Source organism: Ursus americanus, chromosome 35, assembly GCF_024610735.1.
Source record: "Ursus americanus isolate L20-20 chromosome 35, mUrsAme1.1.p, whole genome shotgun sequence".
NCBI classification, from domain to species: domain Eukaryota; kingdom Metazoa; phylum Chordata; class Mammalia; order Carnivora; family Ursidae; genus Ursus; species Ursus americanus.
In genome coordinates, this window is record NC_142161.1 from 6,634,447 (window position 1) to 6,656,897 (window position 22,451).

Sequence of the window (22,451 nt, forward strand, 5' to 3'; positions counted from 1 at the left end):
CCTGGGAACCCAACCCTGCAGTGTTGGTATGCCAAATCAACAGCCAATACAGGGTGCTGTGTCCTCAAAATCTAGAATACCCACATTGAAAAATAAACATTGAATATAGGGTTGGCCCCTCTCACCACCATTTTCAGTGTCCCATTTGCAGAATGTGGTTTTCAACCCAAAGATATGTAGATCTATAGGTCTTTGTTCCCAGAGGTGATTCCTTCCATCAGGGACCAGAGCACTGACAAGGAGTAATATTTATCCATCCGTTCCCTGTTGACCAAGGATTGCCCAAGGAAGCGTTAACTTTCTTGCACATACAGGCTTTGCGTGTGTGCAGGCCTAGCAGGCTTCCCCTGGAATCCCATGCCACAGGTCAGGTTTTTCTACTGGATTCAAGGTTTTCTCCTGACCTTGAAGCTATGATGATTTCCAGGTCATTCTAGGATCTTCATGCCAGCAGACCAGCAGACAAAGAAAGGAGTTCCTGACTGCCATTAGGAGCTGGGAGTACTGCTACTTATGGGGGCAGGAATGGATTAACGAGAACATTCCCTGGTGTTTCTCTACCTAGTAATAATGGTGAGTGGGCAGTTGCAGGAATTACTATTCAATAATCGCAGAGCTACTGAGGGCTCAGACCCCTCAGGGGTCAAAGTTTACGTCACCCCACAGGCAAGCATCCAGGGGAGCTGAAGTTATAGTTTGGCAGGACGAAAGTCAGAATGGGTGATGAAGACAGGAGGATGAGTGTCAGTTAAGGTCTTATGCCCAATATAACAGGAAAGGGGGACAGCGGTGTTTTGTTTCACAAACCCCTCTGTACTAAGTCTTTTGAAGGTCAAAACCTAGAAGACTCGATTATGGATCACACTTCATGAAAGACAGGAACCTTGCGATGGGTAAACTGTGTCAGATGACTCTTGTTCACTAACTCACCTTTTCTTGGCCTCATCTCTGATTCCAGGCATGGCTACAGCAAATTAATTCTGCGCAGGCTTCAATTTACCTGGAACTGCCAGCATCTTGTCTCAAGCATGCACCAAAAATCTTTACGTCTTCTCTGACATGTACTATCACATGCTGGGGCAGAGCTTAGTCAGGGGAGATGTGAACACAGCCTGAAACCTGAGGGAGTCAAGTTCATGGCCACTGGGGCAACTCTCTACCAAGGCGAGATGGAAGATGATCAAGAAATGCTTTTTTCTCCCCTTTTAATCATCAGGTAAAAATTTATTTAACACTCTGCAGTGTTTTGTTTTGTTTTGTTTTCCTTCCCAGTTTCAATTCCTGGGGTCACTTACCCTTGCTCCCCGGGACCACCTTTCAAAAAACGACTTGTATCCAAATCTTTGATGCGGGTTCTGCATTCATTATTAAAAAGCATACTTTCTTCTCCATGTTTCATTCAAAACAGCTTCCTCCTTCTTCTGATATCTTGACACCAGCTAAAATTACCATCCAGAATATCTCATCTGTCCCTAGTAGGTTTCTGAAAGCATATTCTCCAAATGGAGACATTCCCTTCCCTAAGAAGAATTCAGATATCTCCTTTTCTTTCTTCACTAACTGATTTTCTCTAGCTTATAAATGGGGTCAATTTTTATTCCTATTTAAAACATCCTACTTCCACAGACACACCTATTCACCTAAAATCTGAGACAAAACAGAGTCGCCAAGGACACACTTGATTTTATATCTTTCCTCTTCTCAAAATAATAGCTAACATTTATCGGGGGCTTCCCATACGCCAGGTGCCATTCTAGCAAATGGCATGCAATATCTCATGTCACTTTCACAAAACTCTGGGTGGTACTATTATTGTCCCTACACGTACAGAGTGAAGACCTATAGCTCTTTGATGTTAAAGGCTTGCGCAAGGCTGTATCTTCAACATCTAGGTAGGGACGAAAGCCCACGCCTCTGCCTCTGGATTAAGCACAGCAAAGTTGCTTTAAGAACAACTGGTGGCTGTTTTCAACTCCTTGCTTCTCACTGTTCTCAACTCATTACTATGGCTTCCCATGGAAACAGCACTTGCTAGGGTCCCAGTGTTGTCCTAATATACTAAATCCAACCGCTACTATTGATCCTTCTCTTACTCAGAAGTCTGTGGGGCTTGGTAAAGTTGATCAGTCCCCCATCTCCTTCTGAACATCTCCTGACTGGTGACTCTCACTGTTTGACCGTAGTCTTTTTCGTAAGTTTTTCTTTCTCCCACACTTAAATATTGTGATTACAAGTTTTAGTCTCAACGTTCTTGTCACTGTATAACATTCGTTGGGGTAGCAGCAACTACTACTCTTAAACAACAAAATCCAACAGAGTACTGAAGATCTAATCGGCTTTCTTAATTCATGAATCAGGCAGGAGCCCATCCAGCAAACAGAAAGGAGCTTTGTCGAGCTGAGCTGCAGAAACGGAAAGGTTTTGAAAGGTAGAGAGGGAATGGAAAAAGAAAAGATATCGCTAGCAAAGAGCCTGCTGCTTCAGGCGAGGTGGCCCCCGAAGGGGAACTGAAAGGGGCCATCAGTTAATTTCCTAATGCTGTAGAGCTGACCAGAACATTCCGGGTTGACTGGTGCAAGGTTACATTCCTGGGGCAGGGGCTAAGACCACAGTGAGGTTAGGCTTACTCTTCGTTTGCTGATGTGGGGCTCTTAACATCGGTGGCTGACCTCATTTTTGGCCTGTGATTATCTTTCTAGCACTACTTTACATAGACCTCCAGGCCAGGATTTAAAAGAACCAACTTTTTTTTTTTTAAGATTTTTTATTTATTTATTTGACAGAGACAGAGTCAGCCAGCGAGAGAGGAACACAAGCAGGGGGAGTGGGGGAGGAAGAAGAAGGCTCCCAGCGGAGGAGCCTGATGTGGGGCTCGATCCCATAACGCCGGGATCACGCCCTGAGCCGAAGGCAGGCGCTTAACCGCTGTGCCACCCAGGCGCCCCAAAAGAACCAACATTTTATCTGAATTTCTGACAATTTGTATTTAAATTTATCAATGTCCTCTGAAGTTATTACTATTATGATGATGAATTTTTTACATGAGTCATCTACGTCTATTTCTGCAGTAGAAACTTGAAATCTTTACCGAAGTACGTAGGAAAGTTCGTTTCAGACTGTCTACACTCTTAAGTATGATCGACGTTAGGAATAAGGGTGTGCGGTGTCCTCAGAGAAACCTTAGCTCAATCAGAGTCTTCACTGCAAGAGCTGGAATGTTAAATAAATACTTTATGCTCAGTGAGAAATAGGGATGACTTCAATGGGGTATGACTAGATGTTTTAGACTGATTTTGCAGGTGATTCTGAAAACAGTTATTCTGGAGACAAAGGAAAAATCCATTCAGGGAGAAGGGGCTTTCTACTAGATAGTTTTTGATTGCTTGCTGCTATTCTACTGAATAGTGGTGTTGCTTATTAAAATGTTTTCTCATGATCTATTTCCACCTAAAAGCTTTGAACTGTAGGTATTTATGAAAAATCTGTTCTGACTTGCCTCAGCCCTGGGACTAGCCTTAATAAAATATGCAGCAGTGTTTATTTGCGAGCTGATTATGAAACTTGTTTTCATTTTAACTCTTCTTGATTTATTAACCTCATTTAGAATTTTCGTTTTAGATCCTTCACAACTAATTAAAACAAAGTCCTGTTGTCCTTCCAAGAATAGAAACTGTTCCTGCCTTCTGTTCCATGTGGAAGTCAGTTTTTTAAGACCAGGTTTGTTCTTTGTTTTTGACACATGCATCTTGTGAACGATGATGTTTTGCCAACTGCTAAAGTAATCATTGGAAATAAAGACAAAGAGGAAAGTCACAAGAGCTTTCGGGAATTATCAAAATGCACGTCCCTTTCTGTACTGTCTTTGTCAGCCATGTCTACTACTAATGGCACAGTTAAAAAAAAAATACATCCTGTTTAAGGAGAAAAACATGCCTCTGGGCTCTTATGAGTGGAATCAGATAAAGCCAGTTATTTGGATGGTAGAACTGCTTTCCATCTGTTGCAACTTGACCTCTTCCTGGGGCACGTTAGACCATGGGGAGACAAGTGAAACTTCCAAGTAGCTCCCCTGTGTGTTTAGATCCCAATACAGACCTTGTGTTGAGCCACATGTTGTCCATTGTATATCTACTATAAAAGGAATTACACTCACCTGATTATTAATATTATTAGTATTAGTATTCTTTTTCAGCTAGAACTGGGAATCTCATTGATTACTGACATGTTAGCACTTGCTTATTTCACTGTTGTTTCTTTAAAAAAAAATCAGTGATTGCCCTTATGACTAAGGCTAAGGGGATCAGAATGAGGTGATCTGAAATTATTTTCAAATGTACAGTCTTATTGGACCATTACTAAGAATTTTGGTCCTTTTACTTTCTGTACTCATCCCATATAACATTGCTGTTTTCAAATGTCATTCTCATACACCCGTTGTTGGCCTTTAAATCTTTTCTCTGCTCAGAAAAGGAGAAAACAAATAGTTTAGATGGCCAATATATATATATATTTTTTAAAGATTTTGTTTATTTATTCGACAGAGATAGAAACAGCCAGCGAGAGAGGGAACACAAGCAGGGGGAGTGAGAGAGGAAGAAGCAGGCTCCCAGCGGAGGAGCCTGATGTGGGGCTCGATCCCATAACGCCGGGATCACGCCCTGAGCCGAAGGCAGACGCTTAACCATTGCGCCACCCAGGCGCCCCGGCCAATATTTTTTTTAATGCACACCAGAAATATCTTCAAGCAAAGATTATTTAATCTGACTGAATTTTCTAGAAAGGATTTTAATTATAAAACTTTCCTCTTGACTACCTAATCAACATTTTGTACTTTAGTTGTGAAAGAAAAAAAAAACTCACTTTATCTCTGTTTGGTAAATATTTTAAAATGCAATGCCCATACACACAGTTTGGTTCTTCAATTACTTTTCCTCCACACTGACAAACCATCTAACGCTACTTAATGGCCTCTCCTAGCGCGCTTCCTGATTCAGAGTCTTCCAGCTGTGACAAATCAAAAGGCACCTATGTATTCTTTGGGGTTTTTATTTTCAAAAATGTCAAAAATTCAATTTAGTTTTGATTTTGATGTACATTAATCTTCACAACCTTTTATGCATCAATTAACGGGTAAAAGTTATGAGGGTATCTCTTCACTGAATGTGTCATGAAGGCCTTTTCGTCTTTTTTTAGTACATATTCTTTGCTGTTTCCACAGTGAGCTACACTTTTAAAGGGCCCTTTCTTGGGCTTCTCTTTTTGGAAGCCTGCTTTTATATAACAGAAGTTTCGTTGGAGTGCCCCAGAAGTGTACGTTCTCTATCCAGAATGGTTCCAATGAGGCAGGGGCAGAGCAGGGACCCTCCCAGCTGAAATTAAAGGTTTCTTCTTACATTTTACTGTTTCTAATTGTGCAGTATTTACCATTCATACATGATAGAATAGAAGAACTTGAGCGAGCATGTAGCCCAACTCTTTTATTTTGCAGATGAGAAAGAAGGGGCAGGTCAAGTTGGGTAGCTTGTCTAAAACCAGCCAGATCATAGCATATTCAAGACAAAAGCTCAGCCTCCTTTAGCTTCTCTAAAATATCACACCTCTCTTGTCACTTTGAAACAGATTTTGTGGTTACAGGTTATAATTCTTTCTTGCCCACCTTCATAAAGTAGTTAACTGAGCTAGCGTGCTGTCTTCCATAAAGAGTTGGGAGTTCCTCAGAAATAAAGGCCATTCATATTCCCTAGAATCTCTCCAGAACATTCAGTAATATATTTTACCTTTAGCCTAACTAGCAAGAATGAGATATTTCCGAATTATGAGCAAAATGTGGAGTGGCTCCTGGAACGAACACCCTTTTAATTTTATACCACTCCCTTGGCCTAAAACCTTTAACACAGAAGAAGCATGGTATGGTTACTTGGCTTTCCTCCCTCAAATTCATCAGGAAGACATAAATCACTTTTGAATACTTCTTATTTCTTCCCATTCCTTAACTTTGAAGCCAACTTTCCACTTAATCTATTATTCCTGGACCCAAGACACGGTAATTAACCTCAGAGATGGAGTTTAGTCAAAAATGCACTCTGCAAACAGTGTTACATTAGAAAAATTTTAATTGCGTTCAGCAACATTTCTTAATTTAATCTGAAAGGTTACGGTATCTTCCATATCAATCAATAACCATTTAATTTCTGGATGAAGGTTGAAATGATTTTCTCTGGCTTACTAGCTTGGCATGTCTACGCTCAGGGCCATTCATTCACCTTGCAAAGTCTTCGCCTGAATTCCTCTGGGCTCTGAGAGAGTGGGGCATCTTTTAAGAAATGGGTCATTTTATTATGGCAAGTCATAAGACAAGCTGAACAACAATTTTTCTCTTTGAGGAGCCTTAAGTCTAAGTTTAGTCAGGCTTTTTTGTTATGTACAATAACTGGAATGAGAGGGGCAAGGCTGTGGGATTAATCATCTCTCTCCCTCTTTGCAGAGCCAATATATCGAGTGGTATTATATGCATAGTGGTATTTATATATAATATATAACAATACATTGCCTTGTTGTTGTAAGGTGTTAGATTGTTGTAAGAATTCAACATTCAAATGTTATTTCCTATTTGGAACCTAAGCTTTTCAAACAAAGAAGACATTTCTACATGATGTAGCATTTCTGTTCACAAACACTATTAATGATGACCGTTATGTTAATAAATTGCAGTGATGAGTTGGGAAAATTTCCACCTAGTCTTGATCATTTTTCTCATATCCCAGTGCATTGCATCATCTTTCTAGTCTATCGAATTTGTTCTCAGTAGAAGCAGAAAAATAGCCTATGATATGCTTCCATTTGAATCCTCTAGTTCAAAGAAACTAGTAGGAATCATTACATTTGAAAGCAAGAAGGAGGGACCTTGAAGATCCAGTTTCACAGATGAGGATGATAAGTCTGAGTTAGATTAAGTAACATGCCAAAGGCCACGTAATTAATTCGTGGCAAATTTGGCACTCAAACCCTACTACGTCAGAACTCTTTCCACTAAAACCTTACATTTCTTGAAAATTTAGAGCATTTAAGAAAAAAATGGCTTAAAGTCTGAGCAAAGACATGCCAAGAGTTCCATTATACTTAAGCTTTTAAACGTTGCTCTTTTGGCCGCAGCCTCTTGGCTAGCTTTCATCTCCCTGCATACAAGTCCCCCCTGTAGGAGCTCATACAAATACTGATGGCTGCATGGAGGCTCTGCCCAGATTTCCCGTCATGCTTGCAATCATTCCGATCCACCTGCCGCACCGAGGAAGGACCCAAGTGTTCTCAACTGTGCATTCGTTTGCACTCCACACAGACCATTACCCACCACCTTCTGCCGATTCCACTTTGAGAAGGACTCCAAAGTCTGTGTCTTGCCCTCCGTGGTCTTATCATCTTTCTCCAGGATCACTGCAAAGGGATTCCCCTTCTTGGGTTTTCCTGTCACATGCTTGCCTCTACAGGTCTACTTTCCATTCTCCCCTCAGTTAGTTCTTTCTGCCAATAAATCTGATCATGGGCATTTCTGTACTTATAAAACTGCATGACTGCAGGGCCTTCACATTCTGGCTCAACCCACCTTCCCAGGATAGACCTGGTCCCCTGGCAGACCCGTGCTGTGGTTGGGTGGCCCAGGTTTTCAACCTTCTCTGCACAAGCCATAACCTTTTATAACCCCAGGCTGGCAGAGGATGTCCCTCTTCTGGAACACCGTTCCTTCCATTCATTGCTTCCAAAACACTTATCCTAGCTCAAAACACAACTAAAAAAAAAAATCACTTCCCCTTATAACATTTCCTGAGAGCTTCGGCAGCAGTGACTCCTTGTGGCTTGTCCCTGCCTCACTCTATTCATGGATTTCTTATAACATTTATGGAATTATTTATTACAATTCAATACCTATCTTATTATTCTATTTGAGACTTCTTAAGGCCTAGTGAATAAAAGGCAGGCAACAGGGGCAAACGTTCATGGGATTGATGCCTACTCACGAGTTGCTGGCGATGTGACTTTGACACCATCTGGATGATCCTGTTTGTTGATTTGCGTCAGTCAATAAATGGAGATATTCATCCCTGTATTCTCAACCTTTACTTAGGTGCCAAGCATATTTGCTGAAACGAAAATAATATATGTACTTACACCTTTACAAACTTGGCTATGTAAAAAAAATACATCAATACCTTTTTCCTTGTTTCTTTATCGCTGGCTAAGCGCTGATGTTTCGGTTTGCTGATGGTGACTGCCAATCTGAGGTAACGTGGTCACTTTCCTTGTAAGGAGCATTGTTTTGGAAATGACTCCTTCAATGCAGGATTCCCTTCCCGCTCCATCCCCCGTCCCCCAACTAAGGGCAGAGCAGAAGGATACAGGTGTTTCTGAAGCACCTGAGAGATGCTAGGTTTGTATGCCAGCTTTGCTCCTGTCTGCCTTCGGCTGACGTATAGCACTCCTCACCCGGTCTTGGGCCTTAGTCTCTGGCCCTGTGCTATTCGACACCCATGTCCTTAGATGATAGAAGGATCAGTGGAAACCCTGAGTAAATTTGAGAGGATGTCAGAACAGAAAGAATCATGGTGTGACTCCAGGTTGTTTTCCTCTGGAAAACTGCAATTGTCTAAGTCCCATTTCCATTTCCACAGGCTGCTCGAGGCTAGAAGTCTGAAATCAACGTGTCAGCAGCCTTGGTTCCTCCGGAGGGCTGTCGGGGAGGATCTGTTCCGGGCCCCTGGCCTTGGCTTGTAGATGGCCGTCTCCTGTCTTTGTCTCTTCACACTGTTTTCCCTCTATGCGAATCTGTCTGCAATGCAAATTCCCCCCCTTTTGTAAGGAAAATCATCATTTCTGATTAGTGCCCACCCTAATGACCTCACTGTATTTGATTACTTTTGTAATGATACTATCTACAAGTGAGGTCTTAATTAGGGGTTAAGACTCCAACAGACCTTTTTGGGAGGGAGGACACGTCTCAACCAATAACACTTGGTTACTCTGGCTGCATGTCACTGACTGCTCAACCTCTGGGGCATGACTACACTCCCTGGAGACACCCCCTGGGGTACCCGGGTTTTGCAAGGCTTCACCAAGGCTCATCACTAGATGCCTTCCCTTGCTGGTGCCCTTGTATTATTCTGGAGTAAGGCTGAAACTGGACCTTAGTAAGAGATTTGCAGTCTCCTGGAGGAGAGACAGTCTGGAAATCAGACCATGGTTTGGTCCTGTCTGCTGTGCAGCTTCCCCAAAGGTACTGAGGTTTCCAGTGGTGTTTCTGTGATCCCACCACCTCCCCTGGGTTGGTGTAGATGGAGTTGTGCACCCTTTTCAGGGACCCTCAATCACCTACACCAGGCATATCCCTCCAAATCTCTTTTTTTTTCCTGCTGGCCAAACACGTATCTCCATTTGAGCAGGAAAAAAAAAATGACTATCTCATTGTGTCTTCTCTGTAACATAGCTTAAGCGGAGCTACTCAAAATTTATTACGGACAAGGAAAATTAAGCTGCTCATTAAAATTCATATTCTTGTCCTTGTCCTTGAAGGCTCAGGATGGGGCTTCACAACCTGAAATTTTATGGCATCCCCTAGATGCTTCCGAAACACATGGGCTGCAGACCATGCTTTGAGAAACATTGGTTTTACTTATAAACTCATGCTCTGAATTTTCAATTGTTTCTTAATATACAAGACTGAGTGTTTGAAAGAAGAAAATAGAAAGAGAAACTTCTTTTTTTTTTTTCTCAAGTGCTTGGCTCTTGAAAATAAAAGCCACGACTTTCAAGCTCATTACCTCTGCTAGAGATTTTCAAACTCTATCTAAAATTTAAAAATCTACTAAGTTGACTCTTTGTGGTTGTTTTGTTCATATTATCTCTTCTCTCAGTTCACTGTAGATGATGAACTCTTCTTCTTGAATGGTGAGCGAATGACTTTTTAAAAAATACGTAGTTTAGGGGCGCCTGGGTGGCACAGCGGTTAAGCGTCTGCCTTCGGCTCAGGGCGTGATCCCGGCGTTCTGGGATCGAGCCCCACATCGGGCTCCTCCGCTATGAGCCTGCTTCTTCCTCTCCCACTCCCCCTGCTTGTGTTCCCTCTCTCGCTGGCTGTCTCTCTCTGTCAAATAAATAAATAAAATCTTTTAAAAAAATACGTAGTTTATTTTTAAATACTGTCATGCTACATTCATGTTCATATGTACGTGTGTGTGTGTCCATGAACGAGGAATGAAGTGGAATTTGAGAATGAATGTGAGGTGCAGGGTAGAAAGAGAATAATAGTAAGAATAGTATGTAGAGCCGTCACAACTTGTCTGTAATCCTGGCTATGCTATTTCTCATTTAAGTCAAGTGAGAAAATCATTTGATTTATCTTAGTTTCAGTTTCCTTCCACTCAACCACAAGTTCTTTCAAAATACAACTACATTTTGTTTTAATTTATATTCCTTTAATCAGCATTTTGTAGAGAAATTGTCAGTATTTGTTGAATGAATCAATGGGCAATGTCATTTCTTTCAATGAAAGGCAACATAAGTTTCATTTCATTCCCAATTAAGTTCTGTTCAGTACAAAATACTGTGTTTAAGGAATGAACTTCATTTTGGCCTTACGTTCTTTTCAGAAGCCTCACGTGCCAGTCTTTATGAATATACTGACTTCCTGGCTACCCCAACAAACATTAGCTTTGCCTCCCCTGAATCTCAGTAGAACTTACTTCTTGCTCCCATGATTTAACATGCGGCATACGTTACCCGAGTGATCAGCTCACATTTTCTGGATATCTTTTCTCTCTATGAAGCCCTCAGCTCCTTCCTGGCAGAGACCAGAGTGTATGCCTGTTTCACACATGACCTAGAAAAAGACCCTTCACTTAGTAGGTGTTGAATTTGTTATTGTACTAGGGGAGGATAGTGAGGACAGTAAATTTCATGTACTGTGCATAATTATTTAACAAATTATGCTATCATTTTCTCAGATGAAGAAATCCAGACTTACGTAAGTTCAATGCCTTGAAATAAGCCCATAGCTGGGAAAGGGCAATGGCTCAGGTCTTTGGGATCTGATTCCAAGGCTATTTCTGCTGCATCATGATGGACAAGATATCTGTTTTGGGTTAAAAAAACTAGGTTGTTTGATATCAAGTTGTTAGGTGTAATGCCAGTGAGATGCCAACTTTCTATGATAGGACTCAGATAGGATTCCGACAGGACTGAGATATTCTAAAACAGGTCACCAAGGTATGATGTGTAATTTACCTTCTCTTTATGGTTTTTAAAGTAGGCTCCACATCCAGCACAGAGCCCAACATGGGGCTTGAACTCAGACCCTGCGATCAAGACCTGAGCTGAGATCATGAGTCGGACGCTTAACCGACTGAGCCACCCAGGCGCCCCTTCTTTATGGTTTTTAAAAAGATGACTGAGTCCTGACTATCAGGCATGGTCTAGGCATTGCCCTACCAGAAGTAGAGAAATTCAATGTGTCTCAAAATTCCTTTTGGATCTATACATTTCTAACTTGAGGCTATATTTAAAAAAAAAAAAAAAAGTTAAACTCTGAATCCTATCTTTCTCCGGGCATTTTGTAAATAATATGCAAATCATAAGGTGAAATTAGGACCAATGAACCAAAGTTAGGAGGTCAGGGAAAGCCGAAATCAAGTTACTAGCCAGAAGCACGCAGTGTACATGTGCCGCTATTAATGGAATGAAAAAGAATAAAAATATGCAGTGTTCACCTTTATGTCATGCTTGAGCACCGGATTTTGAAATCAGCCTGGCATAGACCAGATTTTAAACTCCGTTAAGTAAGAGTTTGTGAAGATCTCTGAGAACTCGAAAAAGTCTTGGTCATTTGCCTTTGTCAATCTCCAGTCCAAGTTGTGGTTTCGCCACCCTGAATATAACTTCATTTTAAATTCTTAACCTCCTTTCCAACGATTTCTCTTCCTCTGTTGTTCATATGCAGATTCCAAGGGCCAGGGTTCAAAAAGGGATCAGCTAAACACTTATCATTCTATGCAGCAGCTGGAAGGAGTTTTGAAAAGTAAAGCATGTGGAACCCCATTAGCAGAGAGAGATAGAACACAGGACTGAAAGAACCAAAGGACAAAGCGTTGGGTTCAGTACATTTGTATAGCAACACATTACCAGAGGCGGTAGGTATGGAAGATCAGATCAGCGTCAAAAGGGCTAAACGCTATTCACTTGCCATCTTCACCCAAAAAAAATAAAAATAAAAAATAAATAAAAATAATAATAAGATTGCATGGGAGTATTTTTTTTTACTTTGAATGTCAGAGATAATTTTATAATATGATTTCTTTTTGACCCACAGTCTAAGTCAAAGCCTTATCCCAGCGGATAAGATGAGATGAATTAGGGGACAATAGCCAGATACAGAAAAGAAACAGAACCTTTTAAATACTAATAGATGAAACAGGCAGTTCAATGCAGATAAATGCAGAATAATGATGCTTTTGATGGGTCTTTATCACAGGAGGCCATGTTCTTCATAAATTATGAACCATAAAAAAAGGGATTTCAGTCAAAAGACAAATCTGTTTGTCTCATCAATGAATGATGAGAAATAGACAAAGACCAAACAGGAATGCTTAGAATGGCGACAGCTTGATAACTCTATCAGCCACGTCTCTACACTTTACAAAATATAGAAGAACAAAAGATTATTCAGAATAAAAATCTGCAGACTGCCCCAAATGGCACAAGTACTTGCACGTTTAAGAAAATGAAAGAGTGATTTTTGTGGGAAACAAAATATTGGTTAGTCTAACATTTACTGAAGTCAATTTCAAATGCAGATGTTTTTGGTGTTTTCTTATCTCAAAAGGCATCTGAGGTATATTTGAAGTCATATTCTTCTTTTTCTTTTTTTTTCTCCTTTTTAGTTGTCAAGTCTCTTTAATCTGAAATAGTTAGCTTTTGTTTTAGGCCTTTTATGACATTCATTTTTTAAAAGAGCAGTTGTTTTGAAGAATGTCTCTCAATTTGAATTTGTCTGATGGTTTCTTTGTAATTCGCTGCAGGTTAAACATTTCTGGCAGGATTACCATGTAGGTGATATGTCCTTCTCAGTGTGCCCCATCAGGAAGCTTATGTCACTCTGTTCCTTTATTGAGGATGTTAAATGTATTTGGTTAAAACAATGTCTTCCAGATTTCATCCTTGAAAAGTACTTTTCTATTTTTGTAATTAATAAGCTACCTTTTAGCTGATAGTTTGATACTGTGTAACTGTCATGTTCCTCAAGAATCTTTCACTCAGGGGCGCCTGGGTGGCACAGCGGTTAAGCGTCTGCCTTCGGCTCAGGGCATGATCCCAGCGTTATGGGATCGAGCCCCACATCAGGCTCTTCTGATATGAGCCTGCTTCTTCCTCTCCCACTCCCCCTGCTTGTGTTCCCTGTCTCGCTGGCTGTCTCTATCTCTGTCAAATAAATAAATAAAATCTTAAAAAAAAAAAAAAGAATCTTTCACTCAGTGGTTTTATCTCATTGATGATCCTTATCAGAATCAATTATTATGGTGGTTATAATATGCTGAGATATATATACACACACACATATATATACACATATATATATATACACATATATATACACACACATATATATATATACACATATATATATACACACACACACGCATATATATGTGTATATATATAATGGTGGTGGTTATAATATGCTGTTATATATATGTGTGTAAATATACACACACACATATATGTGTATATATATATACACATACACATACACACACACACACACACACACACACACACACACACACTAGCTGGAATTTTTCTTCCAAAAAGAAATTTCCTTTCCCTCTTCTTCTTTTACTTTTTTTTTCTGCCACAGTGGACTCATATATTTATTTTTTCACTTTTTCTAATACATTCCTGTCATTATTCATTTGCATATTCAAATTGTCCCAAATTTCGCAAGCAGGTGTGCTTCCAAGTTGACTCTATCTCCTTGTGACACGTCTCTGTAGTGTTTTGAGCACATCTTCCTTTTTCTGGCACGAGAAGATATTTGTTTAAACCAAAATACAATAAATGCCAAGCTTTCCCATTTTGTTGTCGTCTCTAAGGTATATTTTCATCTCGAAGAGTAGCCCCTCTTTGTTTTAAAATCATGTTGAAGAGACTGGTCTAATTGCTGTAATGTTCTACCTTCCAGATTTGTCCAACTGTTTCTTCATGGTATCATCTCACTTCATCACCTGTATTTCCTTTTCCTCACTTTCCCACCTCACCGGCTCTGCCTCTCCAGTCCTCTCTCCCTGAAATGAGTTTTGCCAACATTTCCTTAAGCCTTAAATCAGAATGTTAATTCCATATGCTCAGAATAACTCCGGGTGCTGGTGGAATGGAGAAACTGGTAACAGGGATCCTTTCTGGTAGAGGAAGTGTCAGCAGATGAAGTCTTATTCTTTCCTACGTTTAGCCCCAGATAGATGATTTCAACAGACTGCCCTGACTCTCAACTGAAGGCAGAAGTAGGTCTAGATTCGTAGGAACTGTGAGCCTTCCCATAATTGTTAACCCAGAAACGGAGCAGTAGTTCAGCTATAAAGAACCTCGCAGCTTGACTTCTCCGCACAATTTGTAGAGCACAATTTCCAAGTTATAACTACAGAATGAAACTGGTTCCTTAACTTCAACGTACCCTGGGCAAAAACACATCATATGCGGTATTCTTTAATGTGGATTGGTGTTCATTCTTTATGTTAAACATGGACCTCAACTTATGCACAGATGTGTTCCCGAATGTTTTGTCAATAATTGTCACATAGGGAGAAGTCTGCTGGTGATTTTTTTTCTTTTTTGGCCCCCAAACCCCCATACGAAATGGATTTCAGCCTCTGATTTTATTCTAAAACTTAGTATTTCGTGTTCTGGTGATTTTTATTTTGCAAAGTAAAAACATAAAATGAATTTGAGCTTCTGCTGTAGACCTTTTTATTCATAGATTATGATGGATCTTTGACAGGTAAGTAGCCAGTCACATATCAAGAACTAGACCAGAACGATTAATAAATTATTTGGGGAAAAATTTTAAAAACGGGAATGTAGGGTATCTTAGTGGAAAGGGCCATGGTTTGAGAGCCAAGAGCCCTGTGTCCTGCCTTAAGAGACTGATTGAATAACGCTGAGAAAGTTCTATCTCCCTGTGCCTCAGTGTCTTCCACCTTAAAATAATGAGGTTCAACACACTTATCACTAAAATGTTTTTGAATTCAATTTCTTTATATTTTATTGCTGGTATCATTTTTGTGGCTTTTTTTTTTAAATCAGTACTCAATCCTACTTTTCAAATTTATTCCATCTTGTCTCCTAACATCAAAAGCACAGTTGTCTTTTAAAGCTGACAGGTGTGGGGGAGAGAAGTATTCAGATCACCCAAAGGGCTTTTCCAGCCCCCTCACCTTTCTGATCTGCCTCCAAAACTCAGAATCCCTGCTGCCAGAGGACAGTACTGGTGATGAACCTCTTTCTTATCCCACTGGTGTGCTGGGGTGGAAAAAAATTGAGGACCATTGGTCTAAAGCCTTCATAGAGAGTGGTCTCTGAGGACAGAGGTGCTTGTCAGATGTATGTGTTAAGGGAAGCGTCCCTCCGGAGGGATATTGTCTTCCCGACATCACTTTTACCTCCCACAGCTCCCCCGCGAGTCTGACGACCGACAACCAACAGCTTTCTTTTTTAATGGTCTGATTTAAAATTCTGTGTTATTGACACTGATCCTTTCTTTTTCACTCCATATTTTATGTCCTCTCTGCTTCTAAGCTGCCTTAAAGATTCCATATGTCATAATTCTTTTGTTGAAAGCCACGGAAGTGGACTCTGGCTAACTTTAACAAAAGGAAATTTACTGGACAGATACAATGAGCTCAGAGAATATATGGGAGCCTGAAGAGCCAGGCTTGAGAATGGACAAGAACCAAGGCAGGGCCAGAAACAGAGCAGCAGGAACCACAATACTGGTCTCCAGCATGGCGAGTCTGACCTCAGGGCTGGCTCTCAGATAGAAGACAACTCTAAACGTTTGCTGTTTCTTTCTCATGTTGTCTCATTAGATTCCAGGGAGTAAACATTCTTCTGGCCTAGTTTGGCTCATACACCCAGCTTTTGGACAGAGGAGAGAGGTTCTTGTACTCTTCACCGGGAAAAAGAGAACTCCAGGAAAGGATCCCGAAAGGAAAAGATCTGTTAGAAAAGGCATGGGGGTGTGGGGCACTATTAAAAAAACCCAAATCTGCATGTGTGTTCCTATAAGCATCTTTCTCCTAGTTATGGCGAAGCTGTTTCTGAGAATGGGCACTTATTCTACATCTTCTGTTGAGAAACTGAGTTAATTTCTCTACCACTTCTTTTCTAAAAGTATGAATTATGTTCAGGTATGATCCCTACTTCCTCCTGATAATTGTTTTTCTTAGAAAGGTACAGGTGTATCCCCATCAGAAAACCATTATGTAAATGTGTTTCAAATCTGTTCTCCAGGGGTGCCTGGCTGGCTCAGTCAGAAGAACATGCAATTCTTGATCTCAGGGTTGTGAGTTCGAGCCCCATGTTGGGTGTAGAGATCACATAAACAAACAAACCAACAAATCAACAAACTTAAGAAAAAATCTGTTCTCCATTTACGGTCAAAAGAGGTTTAAAATGTTCAAAAGTTAAACAGAGCAAGCTCTCTTTAAAAATAGGAATTATTTGATACAATAGTTTGTCTCGTAACCCCCAAGGATATGGCTGCCTGAACTGATACATGAAGCAGTCTCAAGTTGTAAAGATTATGAAGAGATATGGCATGCGGGGAACACTGAGTGGAATTGCTATGTGATATTTGTCAATGGGCTCATATGCTACTCCATGTCTAATACTTCCACAAAGTGACAGTGTTTTCCACCTGCTTACCGATCTCCTGATAGAAATAATCTGGCATCTCTTTCCTATATCATCTCTGTTAATCTATTGAACTTTAATGGCGTTTTTCCCCCTCTCCCTACTGCAAACAATGTCCACTGGATACAGCTATGTTGTAAGGAGCTTCTGTGTTTCTTACGGCCATCTATTACTTTCTTTGATCATCTAGTCCTTTTTCTTACCTCAGAGAGATCTTCTTTTGTAAAGAGCCTTCCAGATCATACTCAGTCACATTGTACAGATTCAGTCACATAGAAAACGCTACCACAAATGAAATCTGACTACCATCTAATTTCTGTGAGAATTCTGAATAGCCTCAAGATTGGAATTTGCTCACTGTGGATATGAATCTGATGAGAACGAGAAGTCCTAGGAGTTCACCCAATACTGTATTCTTCAGGGTTTGATTATCCAGCCGGTGGGGTTTCCGGTGCTTCGGCTTCCCATCCTTTGACCATTCCCATTCATGAGATACTCCTTGAGGGATGGAAAGAAATGGGATAAATTTCAATCTGGTCTACTTTGGTGTTTAGCTGCAGCTCCGGGTAGAGTGAAAAAAGAGGGTTTGTTGAAAAGAGAAGATAAAAGTAGAAATGAGTGGCTAGATTTAAAGGGATTAGCTTTTGAAGTTTTTGATTTATGCAGTCCATGCTCCCATTTGCATAGATAATTGAGTTAGCTTTATAGAGTTTAGAGTTCCCTCACTCATAGATATTTTATTCATGGGTTATTGCCCTTAAAAATATTTAGCCATAATGGAAGTCCTCTAAAGGAAATTCAGCCTCTGAAATGGGGCTTACAGCTATGACGCTGACGATCTGAGAGGCACGATTTGCCTCCTTCGGCTTAATGATGGCGTTGTTGCCTTGGTCCCAATCTCTCTTCTGGTCATGTAAATGGTAGAGGAACATGAACTTAAACCATAGTGGTTTGTGCATAAATAAGCACAATATAAAACCACATTACAAAGCTATGCTCTTCCTCAAGCTGTTAGCTTGCTGTAATGTTTTTCTGTAGCAGTGACAGGTGCTCGGATACCTATATAACCTCCAGAATAGGGGCTTAATGAATGTAGTATTTATACAACTTCGGAAACCTTGAAATAAGTGAAATTCATTTCTGTGATTCCTTAGAGTGAGAAATTAGCATTTCTGCAAAGACAATAATTTCCTAACATTTTACCTCCTATCTTATGGAAAATCTCAGGAGAGCTCGAGGCTCTGCTATTAAAAAAAAAAAAAAATCGAATCCAAACAGAGAACTATAAAGAAGTGAAAGAACAAAATAAAAACCAGTTTCAATGAACCACAGAGTACTGCACTGTTAGAGGAATGGGGAAGCGTTTCAGCCCCCTGGATGCTTTCAATCCCCCCACCCTATCACTGCCCTGTTCCTCAAAGAGAGCACCTGTTGAGGCAGAAGCCCCGCTGTGAGTTTCCACAAAGTTCGATGATCCAAAGGATGTAACATTGTGAGCAGCAACGGCACTGGCAGAACATTATCATAATAGCCCGACCTCCTGAGCTTTTCCTGATTACCTGGATCTTACCTCCCTAAGGGAAAATGACTTCAAAGACTGAACCTCTTGTCTGAGTTTTTCAAAGATTCAGCAACTCGAAGCTACAGACTCTCCCAGCTTATTTTCCACATGCACGACAATGCCAGAAAATGAGCTGAGTCCCCTTGAGAGCTCAGGAGGACATGGAAGCAGCACCCTCGGCTCGGCTGGTCTTTTCACACAGAGTTACACACTTGTCTCTGCCATCGTAGATGGAGAGAGGAGGACTGGGGATTCCTCTTTCTCCGCCACCCCCATCCCTTGTTTCTACTTTAGCATTTTTCAAACAGAGCTTTAGTTTCCAAAGTCCATTTGTAAAGTCAAACAGATTAGAGTTTCAAAACAGTGCTAGCCCAAATCCGGTTGAAACTTTTAATTAGTCTGGTGTTATTTTTAGACTCGCTCAAAGCTTCATAATTGAGCCCTTTGCAGTTGTACAAACAAATAGAAACCTTGTAAGATCTTGAAATTCATGATAGTTTACTAATGAAGTCAGCTTGGAAAACTCTTCATTGAATATTGTAATTTGATTGCCATCTTATTCTGATTGGACCCTGGTTTTGCATTTAAATGAGTATGTATTATTTGAAATGCAAAACAGCATGTTATCTGGGGTATTTTGCAAGAACAGACAAGATTAAAAACATCTAATGTTCCATTTTATAAAAACATTACAAAATGGAAGTGCAGAGCTGACTTTTAAAATTTATTAGTAACAGCTTACAATAATTGGACATTAATTAATCCTAAATTACGAGACATTTCGGTGGAAATGCATATTACATTCTTCCCATCAGTACTCAGCAGATTCATTAGTATTATTATTTTTGTTTGGGATACTGAAGGCACTAAAAACAATTTCTTACCAAAGCAGTCATGGTTACGGAATCGACTGTTACTCGTGTGAGTTTAACACCATAGATCACCAATTACTGGTTCTGCAACAACTGACCTTGAGTATCCAATTAAGAAAAAAAAAGCTGCCGCAGTAGCTAAGACAAGCTGAATTCAGGAATCAGGGTCTGTGTCGGCTTGTTCCAAGCTTTGATTTTTTTGCCAGCCTTTGTGTTCTAGACAGAATGGAAGGAATTTTCTGATTCTGGTACCCCTCATTTTTATTTCTCAACTGTGGTTTTTGTGTCTCACATAGAAAATTGTTTTCAATCACATCATCCAAAAAAGAAGATTTCTGTTTGAGAGGAGCGCAGTGGTCTCCGGCAGCCTTCTCTGTATTTGAGTGTTTGGCTGTCTGAAGTTTCCATGACATCTATTCTCAGACACACAGAGTTCCTCATAATATATTAGACTGAATTTTTTTCCTCCTTTTGGGATTTTGCTGACAAAGTGTTGTCAAAACAGGACCTTGGAGTTGTAAGTGTATTATCCAGGTCTTTGGAATAATTCTTAATTATTGAGATATTATAGAGAGTGGGTTGTATTCTAGGAATGGTTACTTCAGATGGGATTTGCACTGTGAGGCAAAGGTGTTCTTTCACCAGTTTTATATTCCTGACCTCAAATCCAGGGTAGTCTTAGTGGATGGAGGAACAGGAGTTCCTAGAGGTCTCCAGGAGGAGGAATGAGGGAAGAAGGTAACCATGACAATGCCTACAACAGGGACAGAGACAGCAGAGAAATGGTTTGGGTCTGGTCCTGCACCTTTCAGCAGGCCTGTGTGATCCCGATCTTCATGTTAATTCAACATCAGTGCAGCCCTGATGGGCGGTTCTGAGAGTTTCATCAAAGTGTTCTGTCACCTGTGGAGTGCACACAAGTACCATTGTCATAGGATCCATTTGGTGAACTGTGTCAAAGTAATTTTGATTTCTGAGATTCTAAGGTCAGTGAAGGCCTGTGCTTAATCCTTCTTTCCCAACTGAGTGGCCACGAATGCAGGAAATACCAATTTTTTAAACTAGAAAAATTCAAATGTTCTGAACTCGAAAAAAGTTTAAAATCAAACTGTTCTGGTTAAAAGAAAAGACACATAAAAATTGAGAGCAAATCTTGGTCTGAATGAGCATTCTAATAACATAGGGATCACATAACTGGGTCTGGACCGATTTTGACTTGAGGGAGGTGCTATTTAAGTTCATATCTTATGAATCTTATTTTAAGTGAATGAGAGATGCCAGCTTCCCATATACCCAACCAACCAGATTGATCTGAGGACCAGTACATCCCCAAACCCACCCATTAAAGTCTTTCCTATTTTTTTAATTTGGTTGGGGGCAGAGGAAAGAGTCATCTTCTCTCTGTTGGATACAATGAGAATATGTGAAGCCAGACTTCCAGTTGCCATGATTCAAATGTCATGGATAAAGTTGACCAAAGAGAATATAATCGAAGTGAAAAAGAAGTATTAGCTAGGGATCAGGAGCTGTGAGTCAATTGTTCTGGTTGTCCCAAGGTCACCGCTTCCCTTTCCAAGTTTAATTATTCTTGCCGATAAATCCCCCTACTTTAGGCTAAGCCCCTTTGAGTTTTATTTCTCTCACTTGCTACTAAGAATGATCTCCACGGTTACACAGGATTCATCTCTCCCTTCTCTCCTCTTGGTAGGAAGGGAGTGAATAGGAAGCTGGCCATAAGGGATGAGTTTCCTCCGAACCAAATCCCTGTTCAGAAGTAGAGGCAAAAGATAAGCATGCATCGGGGCGCCTGGGTGGCACAGCGGTTAAGCGTCTGCCTTCGGCTCAGGGCATGATCCTGGAGTTATGGGATCGAGCCCCACATCAGGCTCCTCCGCTATGAGCCTGCTTCTTCCTCTCCCACTCCCCCTGCTTGTGTTCCCTCTCTCGCTGGCTGTCTCTATCTCTGTCGAATAAATAACTAAAATCTTTAAAAAAAAAAAAAGATAAGCATGCATCAAATCTCATCTCACCTGTCATATGTCAAACACTGGACTGTTTTTCTGATTTTACGGCTTCAGCTTCATTCTTGATTCTAATCTCTTACTTCCTGGAGGTTTTCCAGGGTATACTTCTAGAATATCTTAGGCACCTGAAAGAGATTGAAATGTCCAAATTGAGTATTAGATCGTAACCTGGCTAGTTAAATGTGTATCTTATCCCCCGAAGAACACTTCAAGACCTGGAGACTGGTTGTACAAGGAGTGCAGAGGAAAGGGAAAAATCAAAATTGATTATGGGTCTGTGTGAATGAGAGTATGGGGCAAGAAGAAGCCAAAAATGGGCAGTAGTGAGAAGGAATTGAGGAAGTAACAGAACCAAGATGTGATGGAATCGAGAAAGTTATTGTTACAAAGGATTTAAAAAGGAAGTGATAAACATAGTGCTGAAAATGCAAATGTTTAGGAGTTGAATTTAGAAAAAGTTTGGCTTTGGCGGTTGTCACAACCTTCCAAGAGGCAGCTTTAGACATGAGAAGTGGGTAAAAGCAGACTCTAGCAAACAACCAAAAACAGAAGGGAAGGAGAAAGGGAGACAGAAGACAGAAAAACAGAGAGAGAGAAGGATCCAGAAAAAGGTGCTAAAGATTACAGGACAGAAAGCAACTAATGAATAAATCAATCAATTAGATGACAAGAAGGACAAATGGAAAAAAAGACAAGTAATAATGCAGTGATATTTTGAAAAGAGAAACAGGGAAGGAAAGGACCTTGGTTTGGGTTAGCAAAATTTCACAGGTATGTTAGGTCATCTGACAAGACCGAGGACGCCGAGTGAAGTGGGGAAACTGAAGATTCGAGGGCGTTTTGGAGACATATGCTGCAACAGAGTCAACATGAATTGACTGACACATTCATCATGGTATATCTATGAAGGATCAGTTACCATTTTATAGCATGTATTCCCTTTAGAACCAGTAAATATGTCTTCAAAACTTTTCCTAGTAACTTGGCAAAGAGAGATCTGCAAGAATTCACCAACATGGCTGACCGTGGGGTTTGGGTTTGGTAGTG